The sequence below is a fragment of the Zootoca vivipara genome, chromosome 5 (assembly GCF_965207765.1).
Source record: "Zootoca vivipara chromosome 5, rZooViv2.hap1.1, whole genome shotgun sequence".
NCBI lineage: Eukaryota > Metazoa > Chordata > Lepidosauria > Squamata > Lacertidae > Zootoca > Zootoca vivipara.
The window spans coordinates 96,154,347-96,172,647 of NC_142588.1; the positions used below are offsets into that span (position 1 = coordinate 96,154,347).

Here is an 18,301-nt window from a genome sequence, read left to right on the forward strand (position 1 = left end):
AGCCTTCTCATGCGTGATTCGAATGCCCAATGAAGTTCATCTGAACAACTTTCCCTTTGTGAGGTAATAAAGAAATCAACCTCCTGTTGTTTTGGGGGAACGTCTGTTTGTTTTCCTAATAGACCAACACAGCTACCTGCAACTTTTGTTAAGTGATAGACCATGATATAAGGGGCTAGGCATTTTTCAAACAAAAGCCTCCCTCCCCCCCCCCCAATACAATATCTGAAGCACGTGTTGGGAGAACAGATGCAAGGAATATAAAAAGCTCTGACTACAGCAGACCTCAACAATAAGCTATTAAGCCTGAAAGGATAGCGATTCCTAAGGAAAATACAATAGACAACCACCAAATCCAGCTCCAAATTCCTCGGTCAAAATGTGCCGTGCAAATTATTAAACCACTGTTTGCAAAGCAATCACCAAAGTTATGGGATTTATTTTGAACTCTGATATTTTAAAAGGGTCTGGAACCATTTGGCAACACTGCCTTAACCTTTCACAGGCACCACCTCCTGGTTTCAAACTAGGACTAGCAGCCTGCATTGTTAAGAGTAGATTCTCGGGGGTCCAAATCCCGGCAGTCCTTAATCAACCCTTTCCAGAAACTGAATAAGAGTATATGGCCAGGTAAATACATCAGGACCACCATTTTCATGAGTTCCCCCTGAAATGAATGGCGGCTGCACATGCAGAAATGTGCATAGAAGCTCCCCCAGTGAGATGACCTTTTCACATAACCAAACTGGGACTTGGTGTGTCAAAATTCGCCAAAAAACCAAGCATAACTTGGGTGGTGTGTCACTTCGAGAAAAAACCCATAATTTCACGATATTTATAGTTTAAATAACAAAAATGTATAATTGTAATATATAACTGTATTTAATAAACCAGAAACTAATTATTTAACCAAACCAAACCAAACCAGAAACCCCTTATTTATCACAAAGTGCCCAGAGTTGTTGAGCTTTTTGGGGGGAGCTACTGACCAAAGTTTTGGAGGGGTTTTTGGAGGGGTGCAAAAGCTGCTGCGCTTTTTTGGGGGGGGGGAGAGAACAGAAATAAATGCCGAATAATACCTTCGCTGGAACTAACACGCAGCACCGACATAGTCTGCCAAAGCGCCAAAAAACCCAGCACAGAACGGGTTAAAAATGAACGCTGTTACACCCAATCATCGTCTGCCAAAGTGCCAGAAAAAAACAGCACAGAAAGGGTTAAAAAACCAATCTCTGGCTACCAGCAACAACAGCAGCAAAAAAAGGATCTGGGTTTTAACAGCGGAGACAAGCTGTAGCGTGAGAACAACAACAGCGTGAATGGGCCGATGGGGCGCATGCCAGCAGTGAGGGCTCTGCGTGTCACGTCCGACACGGGTGTCATAGGTTTGCCATCACTGTGCTACAGCTTGAGCCAGGGCTCAGTCCCACTTTCTCTTTTCCATGCCAGCACACACACCTGCTGACCTGAACCCATAGGTAACGGAAGCCGAAACACCTCAGGCAAGCATGCCCAACTTCCCGAAGATCGGGGCGTTAGCCCTAGGATGCCTCATTTTAGAAATGATGTCTTAAAACGCCGCACAAATTTCCCCCAAAGGCAAGACATCCATCTGTAGCCGCAGGAGAGTCTTGGGGGTGTTCTAGCTCAGGATTTGGGGTGAGGGGGGAGCAAAAGCGAGCCCCCTTCCCCCTGAGTGCCACTGGAACTGTGCGCACTGAGCATGACCATAGCTGCCAAGTCCGGGTCGTAAAGATCCGGGATCGGCAGCGCGCGCATGACCGGAAGTTGCGTGGCGCAACTTCCGGTGGCGCTTCGCCCTTCTATGGGCATCAGAAAATGGCGGCGCCAGCGCCGGAAGTCGCTTCCGCGCATGACCGGAAACACGTAAAAGTGACTTCCGGCGCCGACAGCGCCATTTTCTGATGCCCATAGAAGGGCAAAGCGGCACCAGAAAAATGGCCGCCGGGAAGAAGCGAATTTAAGGGAGAATGCCGGGATTTATCGCCAAACGGGATACCGCCGGGAAACAGTAAGAAAAAAGGGGTTTTCCCGGCGGATACGGGATACTTGGCAGCTATGAGCATGACCCGCAATGTGCCCACAGGTATGTTGGGGGTCGCTCAGCAGAAATACGTGCAAATCGCTTCCCTGAATTTTGAAGCAAGGAAAGCCAGCCAGCAATTCATCGCAAACTCAAGTCAGACAGTGACTTTGCACAATTCCAGCAACGCTGCAAAGGAGGTCGGACATACTTTGGTGCTTTTCCAAACCGTGAAGTATGAACATTCGACGCTGCCTTTTACAGTCAGGGCTCCTCCACCTCCGCATGGTCTAATGCGGCTCTCTGGGGTCTTGGGCAGGTAAGGACCCTCCCCTGAGCCTTGTAACTGGAGATGCTGAGGACCTGGAGCCCTTCTGGAGGCTGGGCATATGCTCTACCGCTGCATTATCGCCCCCACTTCTCGCCCCCCCCCCAAGGAACGTACAAAGTTGGCCTTGTACTGAGTCCCAGCAGCTTCCAGAAAGGCGAGCAATGTGTTTACTAGAGACAGGCATGGCGAAACTCGATCCTGTTTTCCACGAACTGAACAGCCAGGCTCAAAGCATCCCAGTGTCGCTGGCCTCATGGCGAGCGAGCCGAGAAATGCCTTTGCAGTCAGGGAAATGTTTTCATTTCCAAGGCATCCACGCAGCAGACGAAAAACAAAACAAGCAAGAGGACAGGCTCGCAATCTCATCTACTTTCGCCACTCGATTTTTTTAATGCAACAGAAGTCACGAAACATGGCAGCTCTAGTCTTAAGAGGAGGCATCCCCCAAACAATGGTTCTACTTCAAACATGTACTTATGGGAAAGTTTAGAGGAACTAGGGATTCAGTTTCTCACTCCCTAACAACCTCCCTGTTTAGACCATAAGTTGTCCTCAACTTTATTTCTCTTTAGAAGCAACACGGGCCCCAGACCAGGACTTGCACAATTCCCAGCAACTTGCAAGGGCTTGTGCAAAAGACGCGCCCGGCGGATCGAGTCCACTCAATTGTTTGTAGGATGCTATGTGCAATCTGAGTTAGGTGCTTGGGAAGAAACGCAGCTGTATTGAAAGAAACAAAATGAAATACAGTATAGAACTTTCCCACACGGGGCTTCCGCATGTCTCCCCCCTCCCTCTGAATTCAGCTCTTTTGATTTCTTATTTTCTTCTCTCTTCTCCTTTCAGCCTCAAGAATTTGGGGAATTTGGGGAGGAGAGGAAAAACACTAACCAAATTGGTTTTCCCACTGGCTCCCGGCCAGTTTTACTTTCAGGCTATTCACGCTGATTTATTTGTTTTTTTGGATCTCGGTCTGAGAAATACGTTTCTATTGCTCTTGGTTTCTCAACGCCAGCTCGTTCTTGCAGAAATGTAAATTGGGAGTCTAAATTTAAGATAACTGTTGTCTCTTTCAAGGCTCCTTTTCAAATTGCCAGGATGGCAAATGTGCCCCCATCACCCACCCACCATGCTATAGTCCCATTTTCGATTCCAGCCTTGCCTTTGAGGAAGGAGGCAGAGGAATGGCTCAGTCTGCGCCCGGAAAAGTGGGTCCCAGCAGATCTACTCTGGTCCACCAGCCAGCCATGTCCCAGCTACTTGGCTCCCTTATGTACTTAACTCTAGAGAAGTTGAGCCAATGGTTTAACGCACAGCATCAGAAACGTGTCTCTCTTTAACGCTGAATATTCCCAACATTTTGGATCCAGAGGGATCCTGCTGCAGAGGAGACTGAATGCTATTTCTGTGCACACAGGAAGGTGGCTGGTCTCCCTCCCTTCTAAGTTCTCAACTCAACCCCCCCCCCCCCAGCTACATTTGGCCGTCCTGTCACCTCGCAGAGCACAGGGTGTCCAGAAGGGACAAGGAATCAGAAACTCCACTCGGCCCAATTGGAAGTCGCTTAGGTCCCAAAGACTGTGTCATGTTACTGACATGTGAACCAAGCCTTATGAGGAATGGTTGAGGGAGTTAGGTATGTTTAGCCTGGAGAAGAGGAGGCCGAGAGCTGGTAGGCATCTTCCAGGATCTGGAGCGCTGTCAAATGGGATTGTGGGGTTGCGGAGAAGCTGGTTTTCTGCTGCTCCAAAGGCCAGAAGGAGATCCCAGCTAGGAAGAACTTTCTGACTGTGAGAGCTGCTTTGATAGGAGAACCATAGAATCATAAGTGTTGGAAGGGACACTGAAGATCATCCAGCCCAACCCCCTGCAAAGCAGGAATATGCAAATGTCCCAAACGGGGATCGAACCTGCAACCTTGGCATCATCATCAGCACCATACTCAAACCAACTGAGCAGTCCAGCTGATCAGGGAACAGACTCCTTCAGAAGGTGGACTCTCCAGAGATTGAGTGGCCTTCTGTCTGGGATTCTTCAGCTGAGATTCCTGCATTTCAGGGGGTTGGACTAGATGACCACTGAGGTTCCTTTCCAGTTCTATGAGTCTATGGTCGATAATGAGCATGGAATATGATACTACAGAGAACCAATATAGAGAGGACTTTAATAAAGCACAGCCTCCCCTTCCTGAGATCGAGGCATCTGAAAGGTATCACGTCTATCATGGAATTAGAATTGGTTTAGACACTTGCGGAGCAAACAAACAGTATTTCTTCGTAGTGACATTGTTTGGTTGGGGCTAGAGGTCTGGCGGGCCAAGAAGTGACAGCAGCCATGCAAGGGTAGAAAATTCGGAAGGGCGCATTTGAGCTCATGTCCAGCTTGCCATCACGGAAAAGGATGGAGAAATTGGACATTTGTCTCATTTAAAGGGAAAGCAATCCACTTTGCAGAAGGGACACAAGTGGCGCTGTGGGTTAAACCACTGAGCCTAGGGCTTTCCGATCAGAAGGTCGGCGGTTCGAATCCCCGTGACGGGGTGAGCTCCCGTTGCTCGGTCCCAGCTCCTGCCCAACTAGCAGCTTGAAAGCACGTCAAAGTGCAAGTAAATGGGTACCGCTCCGTTGGGAAGGTAAACGGTGTTTCCGTGCGCTGCTCTGGTTTTGCCAGAAGCGGCTTAGTCATGCTGGCCACATGACCTGGGAAAACTGTCTGCAGACAAACGTCGGGTCCTTCGGCCAGTAAAGCAAGATGAGTGCCGCAACCCCAGAGTCATTTGCGACTGGACTTAATTAACATAGGCATCCGGATTTCTCCAAATCTGGCTATGCATTTCTCAAGCCAGTTAATGTTTACAAAAATGAATAGACATGGTGAAAGTGTATTGGTGGAAATAACATACAAATGTGCATTATGGCAGGGGAAAATATTTTGCACACACACCCCCAAAAAAGTGTATATTGTGGAAAATCGCATACAAAAAGTGTACACCACAAGACATATCACAGTGAAATGCTGGTGGGTTCTCGTGAGGATTTTTTAAAGAACAAGAAGTATCACTAACAAATGCAGAAAACTAAATATTTTGGGGGGGGGGTGAGAAACTGAAAAGAAACCGAAATTGACAGATCCACCCTTCTCTAAACCATAGTAAATTGGAGGTTGGACTAGATGGGCAGCAGGTGGGTGGGGTACAAATAAAAAAATATTATTATAAGATTATTAGTTTTAGATTTTAGAAGAAGGAGTCTCACCATAGTACTCAAACATTAACAGGCCGACCAGGAAAGAGAAGCAGTTTTTTTCTTATATTAAACAGAGCAGACCTGGCCCCTCCCGTTGCAAATAGGTTCTGGGGCTAAGCCCCCAGCGAAGGCGCCTTTCCGCTGGTGTGAACAAGGTCAGAAGCATCTCTGGAGATGAGCTCAGGCGAGGCGCATGACGAGAGGGATTATTTTCAAGTGTCAGCTCTCCCTGGGAAGAAGGGTCTAAGGTTACACCGACAAGGCTAAGCGGAAACCCCACAGCCCGTCCTGTTTACAGGCAGCGCCTCCGGGCTGGCGAAACAAGCCCACAACATCTCGCTCCAGGGGGGGGGGCAAACTGAGCAAGAGGAGCAGGTGCCGCCATAATTAAGTGCCGGCTACGTTAGACGCCCGGCAGGGGGACATAAAACCGCCACTGCTCTCGTCTCCTCCAGCTCATCCCGTGCCTTCCTACAACGGAGGCTGGGGACAGGAGGCTTACATCACGGTCTCCGAGAAGCCAGGGGAATGTACAAGATGTGCTCTGGGTCTCGCAGCTGCCGACAGCTTCCAAAGCGGGCGCATGGCAGGAGAGGGGGCCCAGCAACGTCGCACGGGGCCTCCGACTGAGGTGTTCTCGTCCGACTCTGCCCTGGGCTCGTTTTTCACGCCACGGCTAGCTCGTGCCCCTGGCTGTGCCAGGAGTCGTCTTTTCACCCACCTCAAATTTTTCACGGATGCCCAGATCTCTGGTAGCGTCTGTGACATGCTTGCAACAGAGTGAGCTGGATTTGGGAGCCAGAAGATGATTTGAACCTTCAACCTTTGGGGCTGTCCTCAAGGAAAATGTTTATTGAATATGTTGGGGGGGGGGAATCATGTACACTTGACAACGTGGGCAGCATTAAGATAAATTCAACAGGGTAAAGAAGTTTGGGTGGATGTAATAACAGAATACTGAATGGTTTAGTTTATGTAAAATATGCAGGGATTTATGGTATGTAAAATGAACCATGGAAAGAGAAGAAGGGAAGTACTGTGTCCAGTTCTGGGCACCACAGTTCAAGAAGGATACTGACAAGCTGGAACGTGTCCAGAAGAGGGCAACCAAAATGGTCAAGGGCCTGGAAACGATGCCTTATGAGGAACGGCTTAGGGAGCTGGGTATGTTTAGCCTGGAGAAGAGAAGGTTAAGGGGTGATATGATAGCCATGTTCAAATATATGAAAGGATGTCATATGGAGGAGGGAGAAAGGTTGTTTTCTGCTGCTCCAGAGAAGTGGACACGGAGCAATGGATTCAAGCTACAAGAAAAAAGATTCCACCTAAACATTAGGAAGAACTTCCTGACAGTAAGAGCTGTTCGGCAGTGGAATTTGCTACCAAGGAGTGTGGTGGAGTCTCCTTCTTTGGAGGTCTTTAAGCAGAGGCTTGACAGGCATATGTCAGGAATGCTTTGATGGTGTTTCCTGCTTGGCAGGGGGTTGGACTGGATGGCCCTTGTGGTTGTTTAAATGAGTATTTGAAATTGTAAAGCTGAAAATCTAATAAAAATTATATATTTTTTTAAAAAATGAGTCCTCGAGGATTTGAGCAGGCTGTCATTGAGGCAGAGGAAGGCACGCCCAACCGAAGCACAACTTTGAGCTGAATCAAGAGAGGCCCACCAGTTCCATTTATTCCCTACACACCACCTTTGCCACGACTCTCAGCATCTCTCTACTAGACCACGGATGGGGTCACTTCCGTTTTATGTTGTCCCTTTCCTTTTCCTTACTAGAGACCCATTCATTCATCCATTGCATTTAGGTAAAGGTAAAGGTAAAGGGGCCCCTGACCATCAGGTCCAGTCGTGTCCGACTCTGGGGTTGCGGCGCTCATCTCGCTCTATAGGCCGAGGGAGCCAGCGTTTGTCCGCAAACAGCTTCCAGGTCATGTGGCCAGCATGACAAAGCTGCTTCTGGCGAACCAGAGCAGCGCACAGAAACGCCGTTTACCTTCCCGCCGGAGCGGTCCCTATTTATCTACTTGCACTTTGATGTGCTTTCGAACTGCTAGGTGGGCAGGAGCTGGGACCAAGCAACGGGAGCTCACCCCGTTGCAGGGATTCGAACCACTGACCTTCTCAGCAAGCCCTAGACTCTGTGGTTTAACCCACAGCACCACCTGGGTCCTCCCAAGGAGCTCAAGGTCAGGCAAACATGGTTCTCCACCTCCTCATTTAATCACAAGAGCAACCCTGTGGGGTAGGTTAGGCTGAGAGGCAGGGAGGGGCCCAAGGTCACCCCAGTGAGCTTCATGGCCGAGTGGGGGATTCGAACTCAAGTCCCTCCCAGGTCTTCGTCCAATACTCTGACCGCTACACTATACTGGCTCTCTTGCAAAAAAAAAGTATCTATGCTTAAAAAGAGCTCTCAGCAGCACAGAGACACAGTTGCGGGCAACTCTCTGGGTTAAGTCCATGAGACTCCAAGCCCAAAGCCCAGAGTTCATGGCAGGTGAAGCCCCGGGTTCAAGATGCATGGCTTACGGGGAGCCCTGGAAATGAGTTGGGCTCAGTTTCAAGATCCTAACATGAGACAAATCTAAAGAAACATACAGAATTGTAGAATTGGAAGGTACACCAATGGTTTTATCCCTCTCTGTGCAACCATCCCACTTGTCCCCTCACAATCGGACCTGGCCGTAACGCTAACTAATTCTCAGGGTTTTGTGTTTTTTTTTCTTAACTTCTAACCACTACTTTCACACCCTCTGTCACCCAGACAGGAGGTTGCAGCCTTGGTGGCTGCCCTGGGGGTAGAAAGAAAGACCGGGGGGGCGCAACTGGTTTTGATCTTGCAGGTATATTCCTCCACCTGTCATGGATGCAATTAGTAGCGCACATGTGGGGATTTATACCTGACTGTCCACACATCATTCCGCTTTATTTATTTCTTCTGCAACGCTTCCCCAATGTTAACACATTATAGTTCCTGCAGGGGGTGCTGCCTTACGCTATAGCACCACGAAAGTGGGACCGAAACCCCCGCATTTGTGCTATGCAATGTTATGGGGTTTCAGCAGAACGTCACGGGGCACACACTGGATGGAAACAAAGCCCCAAAACTTTTGCGGCTGGCTGCAAACGGAACTAAAAGTGGGATCGTGTATGAGCACCCCGAAACCATCATGAGCACAAATCATCATGGATTCACACTAAAAGGGGTGCCTGGGTGGAAAGAACATGCGATGAATGTTGCGTGTAGTTTGAGCCTCTCTATGCGCACTCTCCAGGGTTGCGCCCAGTGCATCCGAACTGCCTTCTGCCTGGAATTATCTGAGCTTAGGGAGCCCTGTTTCCTCAAACACCGATGCCCTAAGAATGTGCTGCTTTGAAGCAAGCAAGCCATCTTTGGCAGAAGGACCCACTTCCCAGGTCTCTGGAAAGAAAACCGATCCGTCCTTCTAGCTGGAGAGGTTTATCAGGCTGGGTGCACCCTTATCAAACCATGCGCCACCCTCTCGGGGTTTCCTTGGCTCCAGAGAGACTGCCTATAACACTGCCCACCGAGATCAGAACCAGTGAAGTGGGAATTAGGAGGGAGGGAAAGAGAGACAGCTGCTCCCCCCCCCCACCGCCTGGAAGCACAAAACGTTTCTGGCAGGAGAAAAACAAGGAGCTTTGCCAGGGGAGAAAAGTAGCAAACAATCCAGGAGACAAATGCAGAGAGTGATAGCAACAAGCCGTCTCCCTCTCCTCCCTTTCATGAGCCTCTTTCTGCGGTCTTTGCCATGCACAGCCCTCTCGACGGCTTCTGTCACCGTGTGCTCTCAGCGAGATATTTTTAAATCTCTCGCCGCGGATCATAGCTGCGAGTGTATCAGCCAAAATACCTCCCACCGAGGAGAGTTATATATAGATCTGCGCACAGCCAGGGAGCGCAGATAAGATGTACAACATTTGCAGCCGACGCAGGTCAGGTTGTACGAATCTGCAGCACAGGGGCTTCAGAGGGGGTCCCGCTGAGTTCAGACCCGGAGGCACAACTGGAAGCATCCTCCTTGGCAAAGCCCCTAAAGGGGTCAGGGAGGGAGATGCATATATCTTGTTGACAGGAGGAAGAGAGATGTCCTGTCTCTTAGACAGGGGAGGGGGCTCGGCTGCCCAAGGACGGCACCAGGGGTCAACAAGGGTCAAGGGCCCACCCTCCAGCAAGCGGCCGTGGAGGGCCTTCTTGGACAAGACACCTCCAATGGCAGGAGTCAAGACTGACCTGGGATTTATTGCGTTTCCCCCCTAAGCCACGGAGAGCCGCACCAGGCTTCACCAGATCCTGCGCTCCAATCCCCATCACTCCCTAGACAGTACAGTGCCCCAAACATTGGCCAATCCTGGCCTACACTAAACTTTGCAAATCCTCTTCGAAAATTGTTTCCGGCTCCTGATTTGTTGGCAGATCCCAAGGCGGACCGGACCAAGATCAACATGGAACCAAACCATGTTTAGGCTTCTCTAACTACGGTTTGGCACAATATCTCAGCTGAACCCAACTCCTGGCTCATTTTGCACCACTTTGTTGAGCTGCGTAGAGCCCAGCGCCACACATTGGAGCCCAGGTGTCAGGAATTCAATCATCGCGGGGGAGAGCATAGAACTGTAGAGTTGAAAATGACCCCAAGGGCCATCTAGCCCAGGGGTCCCCAGACTTACCGCGCAGTGGGCCGGAGGGCAGGGGAGTGCGCACGCAGCTGGCCGGAGGGCGGGGGAGTGCGCGCCCGTGCGCACACGCACACGGGCGGGGGGGGAATCGCCGAAAATCGCTTGTGCGCATGCGTATGGGCCTCCCCCGACCCGGAAGTGCATCGGAAATGACCTCTTCTGGGTCGGGAGAGGCCCATACGCATGCGCACAAAGGATTTTCGGCGATTTTTTGCCGATTTTTAAGATCGTCGCCACGCCGCACGCCGTAAGAGCGGGCGGCGGCAGCGGGCGGCGGGGGTCGTCGCGGGCCGGATTGGGAGGCCGATTGGGCCGCATCCGGCCTGGGGGCCGTAGTTTGGGGACCCTGATCTAGCCCAACCCCCTGCAATGCAGGGATCTCAGCTCAAGCATCCATCCAACCTCTGCTTAAAAACCTCCAAGGAAGGAGAGTCCACCACCTCCCGAGGGAGACCGTCCCACTGTCAAACAGCTCTTACTGTCACAAAGTCCTTCCTGAGGTTGAGTCAGAATCTCCTTTCTTGTAACTTGAAGCCATTGGTTTGAGTCCTACCCTTCAGAGCAGGAGAAAACAAGCTTGCTCCATCTTCCATGGGACAGCTTTGGAGATATTTGAAGACTGCTATCATAGCTTCTCTCAGTCTCCTCTTTTGCAGGCTAAACATCCATAACTCCTTCAACTGTTCCTCATAAGGCTTGGTTTCCCGAACCTTGATCATCTTGGTTGCCCTCCTCTGTACACCTTCCAGCTAATCAACATCCTTCTTAAATTGTGGTGTCCAAAATGGGATACAGGACTCCAGGTGGGCCTCTGGCCTCACCCACCATTTGCATGTGGCCTCCAGAAGCTTTTGCATGGGGGAATGCGGCCCTCGGGCTGCAAAAGGGTCCCCAGATCTGTTGCAGAAGCTGCTGCATCCCTGTTGCTCTCTCCAGGTAAGCCACTGATCCAGGCACGGCAGCACACCTGAAACCTCCACCCTTGCCTCCTGCTTTTCCTCCACCTGGCCAGGTGCTGCTCTTACTGCAAGGGCCAGGTAGCCAGGACTATCGGGATTCCTTCCCTCCCTCGATTTGCCACCTTGTCCCAGCCTTCCACATTACGTACGCAGGCAGTAAAACTGGGGTGGACTTTTGAGGCCGAATAAACAAACAGACCAAACAGAAATTTGGGGCGATTCCAAGAGTTAGCAGCTTCTAGCAGAAGGCAGACCAGCCTACGCCTGAGCTACAATCCAAAAACCTTTGCTCATAACAAGAGGGTGTTATAGGAGTTCGAAGGTCTTATATATATATAATAAATGTTCATAAATGTACAAGGCAAACACATACATAAGTGCATAAACCACGTTTCTGAAATAGTACTGGAGAACAATCCTGAAGCCATTTTGACTCTCCCAAATTGACCTCAAATATTTATCTGCAAGGAGGAAGGAAATGGGGAAAGCTTTGCAATGGTTTTTGGCCTGTAGGGGCTTACCTCTCCCTGCAAATACAGTCTGGCAGGTATCTGTGAAGCTGAGCACACTCTCAAGATGCGTAAGAGATTCAGGAACTAAGTACAGTTGTACCTCTAGTTGTGGACACGATCCATTCCGGGATTCATTTTCACCCCAAAAAGTCCGCAACTAGAGCGGTGCTTCTGCATAAGCACAGAACGCTTCTGCGTGTGCGCATGCGGCGAAACACTTCCGGGTTTGCCACGTTCTCAAGCCGAAAAGACGCAACATGAACCTCACGCAACACGAGGTACCGTATGACTGTATTTACCATCTCCAAGGAATGGCCAGGCTACCCAGAAAAGGCAATCAGATAAGGCATTATCTGGTATCCTGGCAGACAAGCAACACTCTCAAATTTCTGCTGGGGAACACCTCTTTCTGTATGATTTTTTTTGGGGGGGGTGGTATTGAGCTACAAAGGAGGCAATTTCAAAAGTCTATATAAGAGCTTGGACACCATTGTTCTGGGTTCCTCTCCTCCCTCCCTGCGTGGGGTGCAGGGCCGGCCCTACGTGCAAGCTGGGTGGCGCAGGGCACCACGATGCCGGCCCGCCACGGCAACCGCGCTGTGCCTGCCCGCCCACCCGCCACACAGCAGTGCCTGTGGCAGCTGCCCTGTGCACGGCGCCCACCTGCCAACCGCGCTGGGAAACAGGGCGGGAGGGCGCCGGACGGCTTAAGACGGCCCTGGTGGGGTGAGAGCAGGACCCTATTGCAACAGTTTAATAAAGTTCAGGCTTACTAGCTGCTTTGCTTCTCAATATTCTCTGCTTGGCCTCTGTTATTTTCTCCTACCGATAGAGAACCTACGTAAGGACTCCATAAGGTCTCTTGGGTACCTCATAAGGGAAAAGGAAAGGAGCAGGTTTTTCTTCAAACAAAGGATTCCCTCCCTAAGGACGGATGAACCTGCCAGGTTGGGTTTTGCTCAGTTCCTCCTTTTACCAGGCGCCAGTTCACTTCTCATCACATTTCCACATCAGCTTGCATTTTTTTCCTCTCTCTCTCTCAAAAGGAGAAACCCTCACAAAAGTCTGCAATGTTTCAGTGCGGCTTTCTCTCAATGTCCTTTTGCCATTTTGCCTGCCAGGCCCAGTTTTGCAAGCAATCGCAAAGATGCAACGCCGTTTTCTATCTCTTGTTCAGCACTATACAGACATTTTTCTACACGCATCGTTTTGTCCAGAGGAGAAGCAAGTTGCGAAATTCAGAAGAGGTGCAAATTTCAAAGGACGGCCGTGTTTCAGTTTGGTTTTCTGTTTCGAAAAGTGCCGATAAGCGCAAACGGAATCTGAATCCTAGCACCAACATTTGTGACTCACCCTTGCAGGTCACCCTAAGTTGCTAACTTTCCCCATGACCTTTGGACACCACACCACCTTAAAACTGAATCTGGCTCAAGAAGCCTTTGCTGCCCCTTATCCCTCAACTGCAGCCTCAACCCTATACTTAGAATCATAGAATCATGGAATCATAGAGTTGGAAGAGACCACAAGGGCCATCCAGTCCAACCCCCAGCCAAGCAGGAAACACCATCAAAGCATTCTTGACATATGCCTGTCAAGCCTCTGCTTAAAGACCTCCAAAGAAGGAGACTCCACCACACTCCTTGGCAGCAAATTCCACTGCCGAACAGCTCTTACTGTCAGGAAGTTCTTTCTAATGTTTAGGTGGAATCTTCTTTCTTGTAGTTTGAATCCATTGCTCCGTGTCCGCTTCTCTGGAGCAGCAGAAAACAATCCTTCTCCTTCCTCCATATGACATCCTTTCATATATTTGAACATGGCTATCATATCACCCCTTAACCTTCTCTTCTCCAGGCTGAACATACCCAGCTCTCTAAGCCGTTCCTCATAAGGCATCGTTTCCAGGCCTTTGACCATTTTGGTTGCCCTCTTCTGGACACGTTCCAGCTTGTCAGTATCCTTCTTGAACTGTGGTGCCCAGAACTGGACACAGTACTCCAGGTGAGGTCTGATACTTTATCCCTCCATCACCAGGAGGACTAGAATCCCAACTATGATTTTCATTTTTAAACAAAGTCGCCATTTTTCACACCCCCGCTGCTGTGTTGCCCGACTTTTGTTCCTATTCGCATTGCACTTCCCCACACCCCCACGGGATAAATTTTAAGCCAAGCGTCATATCAACCAAGTTACTTTATTTTATTTTTAAAGCTGTTGTGGCAGCCCAGACTGCCAAAAAAGCAAGGAAACCTGACAGGCTAACTCTTTTTTGCACGCTCAACGCTGCTTGAGGCTCTCGGCAAGGCCTCTCAGGTGGCCGTGCGGAGAGCGCAATCCCTCCGAGCTGGATTTATTTTGAGGGAGGTCGAGAGGGAGGGAGGGAGAGAGAGAGCTAGCCAGCCTGTACGCTCACATCCCTTTGCTGCAAAAGAACCAAAGGCCTTGTTATCTCCATTGCAGATGGGAAAGAGCTGCAGCCTATGGAGACGAGCTGACGAGCAGGATCCCCAGATTATTATTGCTTTTTTTAATTTTTGATATATTTCCCTACGGGCTCTCCCTCCCTCATGCAATGGATTAACTGCCTTGTTCCATCAGGCGAGGAGACGTTCTCTCCTTTTTGCAAGGAAGCAGACCAGTTCGGGCGGTTTTTTGAGGAAATGAGAAAATCCCGCAGAAGGAAAGGCAGGGGAGCATGTGGGCTTCTGGGTTTTAAATAATGATGGCTTTGTGGATCATTGAAAGGGCTTCCCTGCCTACCATCTAGCTGTCGAGGAAGTTCAAGCAGCCAGGTCAAACGTCTCAGGGACACCCCCGACACCCCCCCCATCTCCCCTCATTGCCACGTCTGTGGTTCTTGCAGGGGAACCCCCTCAGTGAAATAAGGGTCACGGGATGTGGGGAGGAGCCTGCTAGAGGCAGCGTGGTATAGTGGTCACGGTTTCAGGCTGCGACCAGAGAGAGCAGGGTTCAGGTCTCTCCTCGGTCACACTGTGACCTTGGGGCAGTCACATCCCAGCCAAGCCTACCTCGCAGGGTTGCTGGGAGGATAAAGGGGAACAATGCAGTGCACATCATCACCAGCTCCCTCGGAGGACGAGTCGGATATAAAGGAAATTAAGAACATAAGGAGCCCACAGGGTTCTGTCTTATTCAACATCTTTATCAATGACTTGGATGATGGGCTTGAGGGCATCCTGAGCAAGTTTGCAGACGACACCAAATTGGGAGGGGTGGCTAATACCCCAGAGGACAGGATCACACTTCAAAACGACCTTAACAGATTAGACAACTGGGTCAAAGCAAACAAGATGAATTTTAACAGGGAGAAATGTAAAGTACTACACTTGGGCAAATAAAAAATGAAAGGCACAAATACAGGATGGGTGACACCTGGCTTGAGAGCAGTACATGTGAAAAGGATCTAGGAGTCTTGGTAGACCACAAACTTGACATGAGTCAACAGTGTGATGCAGCAGCTAAAAAAGCCAATGCAATTCTGGGCTGCAACAATAGGAGTATAGCATCTAGATCAAGGGAAGTAATAGTACCACTGTATTCTGCTCTGGTCAGACCTCACCTGGAGTACTGTGTCCAGTTCTGGGCACCACAGTCCAAGAAGGATACTGACAAGCTGGAACATGTCCAGAGGAGGGCAACCAAAATGGTCAAAGGCCTGGAAACAATGCCTTATGAGGAACGGCTTAGGGAGCTGGGTATGTTTAGCCTGGAGAAGAGAAGGTTAAGGGGTGATATGATAGCCATGTTTAAATATATAAAAGGATGTCATATAGAGGAGGGAGAAAGATTGTTTTCTGCTGCTCCAGAGAAGCGGACACAGAGCAATGGATTCAAACTTCAAGAAAGAAGATTCCACCTAAACATTAGGAAGAACTTCCTGACAGTAAGAGCTGTTCGGCAGTGGAATTTGCTACCAAGGAGTGTGGTGGAGTCTCCTTCTTTGGAGGTCTTTAAGCAGAGGCTTGACAGGCATATGTCAAGAATGCTTTGATGGTGTTTCCTGCTTGGCAGGGGGTTGGACTGGATGGCCCTTGTGGTCTCTTCCAACTCTACGATTCTATGATTCTATGGATCAGGCATCCATTGGTAGCCCTCTCTTCCAAAGATCCCTGCATGCAGAAGACTAGCATGTCAGCAGGAGGGCTAGGCTGATGAACTGTACGTAGACATCTTTGCTTTCTGTGTGGAGTGGCACATGTGGTTTTGGTGCTGCAAAGCTTCTAAATACCAGTTGCTGGAGGCCAGAGGAGGAGAGGGGGGGCTCTTGTGTTCGAATCCTGCTCGCGGGTTTCCCATTAGGGCATCCTGTTGGCCACTGTCAGATCAGGATGCTGGAATAGATGGGCCACTGGCCTGATCCGGCAGGCTCTCCTGGGACGCTTACACCTCTGTTTCAGCCCTCCCATAAATAACATGAGAGCCACATTAATGACCTACCTTGCAGGCCTGTTGTATTCTTACAATTAGGACTTTATCCTTGAAATTATCCTGCATTGCAGTTTAAACCCAAGGCTCTCTTGACCCACCCTTAGCGACAACGCTGCCGCTCAGCCGTCTCTGAGATCATGAGGACCAGAACCATGCCTATTCTGTGCAATAACATTCTGCAGCGTGAGCCCTCTCTTGCCCTCTGGAGGCAGCCTGCATTACTAGGAACCGCTCTTATCGCACGTCAGCAATATTCTTGCTCCCTCTACCTCTCTGGGCTCCTCTGGGGGCTGTAAATTTCCCAGGCCTGGAATTCCTGGCCCTCGTCTGTTTGCTAAGCGCCATATACATTTATGGCGGTCGTTTGCAGCAAAGCAATAAATAAAGAAGATCGGCATTCCAGGGGGGCCTGACCCACATCTGACTCCAAGCCCCCTTTGCTTTGCACTCGCAGGGTCTCTCTTGCTGCAAGGCTAAATCAAGAGGGGGGATTTGCACAGCTACCCCCAACCTCTCCTAATTTCCTCTCTCAGGGGGCCGTCGGATATTACAAGCAGGAGGTTGGGGCTTACCCAACCCCTGACTTTTAACTTGTATTGCTAAGCCACAAACCTCAGACCTCCCTAATGTGCAGCAGTTTGTGGCCTTGCAAAAGTGTGTGTGTGTGCTCGAACACAGATCCCCGCTTTCAGTAGAAGTGGGTGAGCTCCGCTAGGAGGTCTGTTTTATTCAGCTACTTCTAGGAACACGGGAGCCAAGAACCATGGGTCCATTTAGCTCCTGGCAGGGTTTCGCCGGGATTTTAGGAAGGGAATCTTTTCCAGTCGTACCTGGGGATGCCAAGGGCAGTGCAGCGGCTGAAGAGGGTCAAGCTCTAAAGCTCCCTCGGCGTGAGCTTGGCTACCAGTCACTGCGTCTCAGGCTAGCCAACCTCACAGGGTTGTTGTGGGGGGTTCAATGAGGAAGGAGAAAACCGCGGATGCCGCCTTCAACTCGTTGGGAGGAAAAGGTGGGGTGTGAATGCAATAAATGAAGAAATAAATAAAAACCTGGCACCTTCTGTATTCAAAAGAGCTGCTCCAAAGCTGAGCTACAGTCCATGGCTATATATAACCTGCATTTAACAGGCTTATGAAAGTGCATTCCAGAAAAAGAGGCAGAAATATTCTTGCAAATAAGACACAGCAAATGCCACGGCGGTAAAAAAAACAGATGATTAGCTGAAACAGGAATAAATCCGTCGTAAAAGCTGCCTTCCCAAATACAAAGGGTTTCGGGGCCCATATGAAAGGGAGCTGTCGGATATTCCCTGGGGAGATAATTCCTGAGTTGTGGGGCCATGACTAAGAAGGCTCTGCCATAGGAACTTCGTGTAGCTCTCCTACTCTGAGTCAGACCTTGAGTCCATCTAGCCCAGTGCTCTCTACACTGGCAGGCAGGGGCTCCTGAAGAATTCCCCCCCCCCAACCTGCATCCCTTGCAGGGGGGGGTGGAGGATATGTTTTGCAACCCAACCCCCAAGACCTCCAGTTAAAAGGATCCGGCAGCAGGCAGCATGCAAGTCATGTTTCTGCCTGAGCCCCTGGAGAGAGACTACGCTCCCAGTCAAGAGTATTGCTGGAGAAACAGTTTGACCGTCTGTGGCTTCCGATAATCCACATCCACCTGGAAGGCTCAGGAGGAAACCCCAGACAAATTCGGCGCAGAGTTCCCAAAACGGTTGGATGGCATCTTGCATGCCTCCTTCTGGCAACTCCTGCAGCCAAGTTGGTGCCAAGCACATTGCTCTGCTTTCCTCTGGACCACATCAGCCAGGCTGAGAGGGGAGTCTTCATTGTCTGGGCAGCCCAGGAACTCCAGACACACTGCCCAGGGTTGCGAACGCAGGGGTTTGACTTCACCCCCGAAGGCGCGCTGCATTGTCTCTCGAGACAGAGAGATGCCCAAAATAACTTGGAAATGTGGCAGCTAGACTGGTGTCTGGGAGCAGCCGGCGAGACCATATCACTCCGGTCCTGAAAGACCTACATTGGCTCCAGTACGTTTCCAAGCACAAGTCAAA

The 18,301-nt window shown here is 50.1% G+C and overlaps 1 protein-coding gene across 5 annotated transcripts in view; it reads right to left on the reverse strand.

Moving 5' to 3' along the window:
- LPP (LIM domain containing preferred translocation partner in lipoma) overlaps positions 1 to 18,301 on the reverse strand; it is a 277,203-nt gene that overhangs the window by 219,369 nt on the left and 39,533 nt on the right. The window lies entirely within an intron of this gene.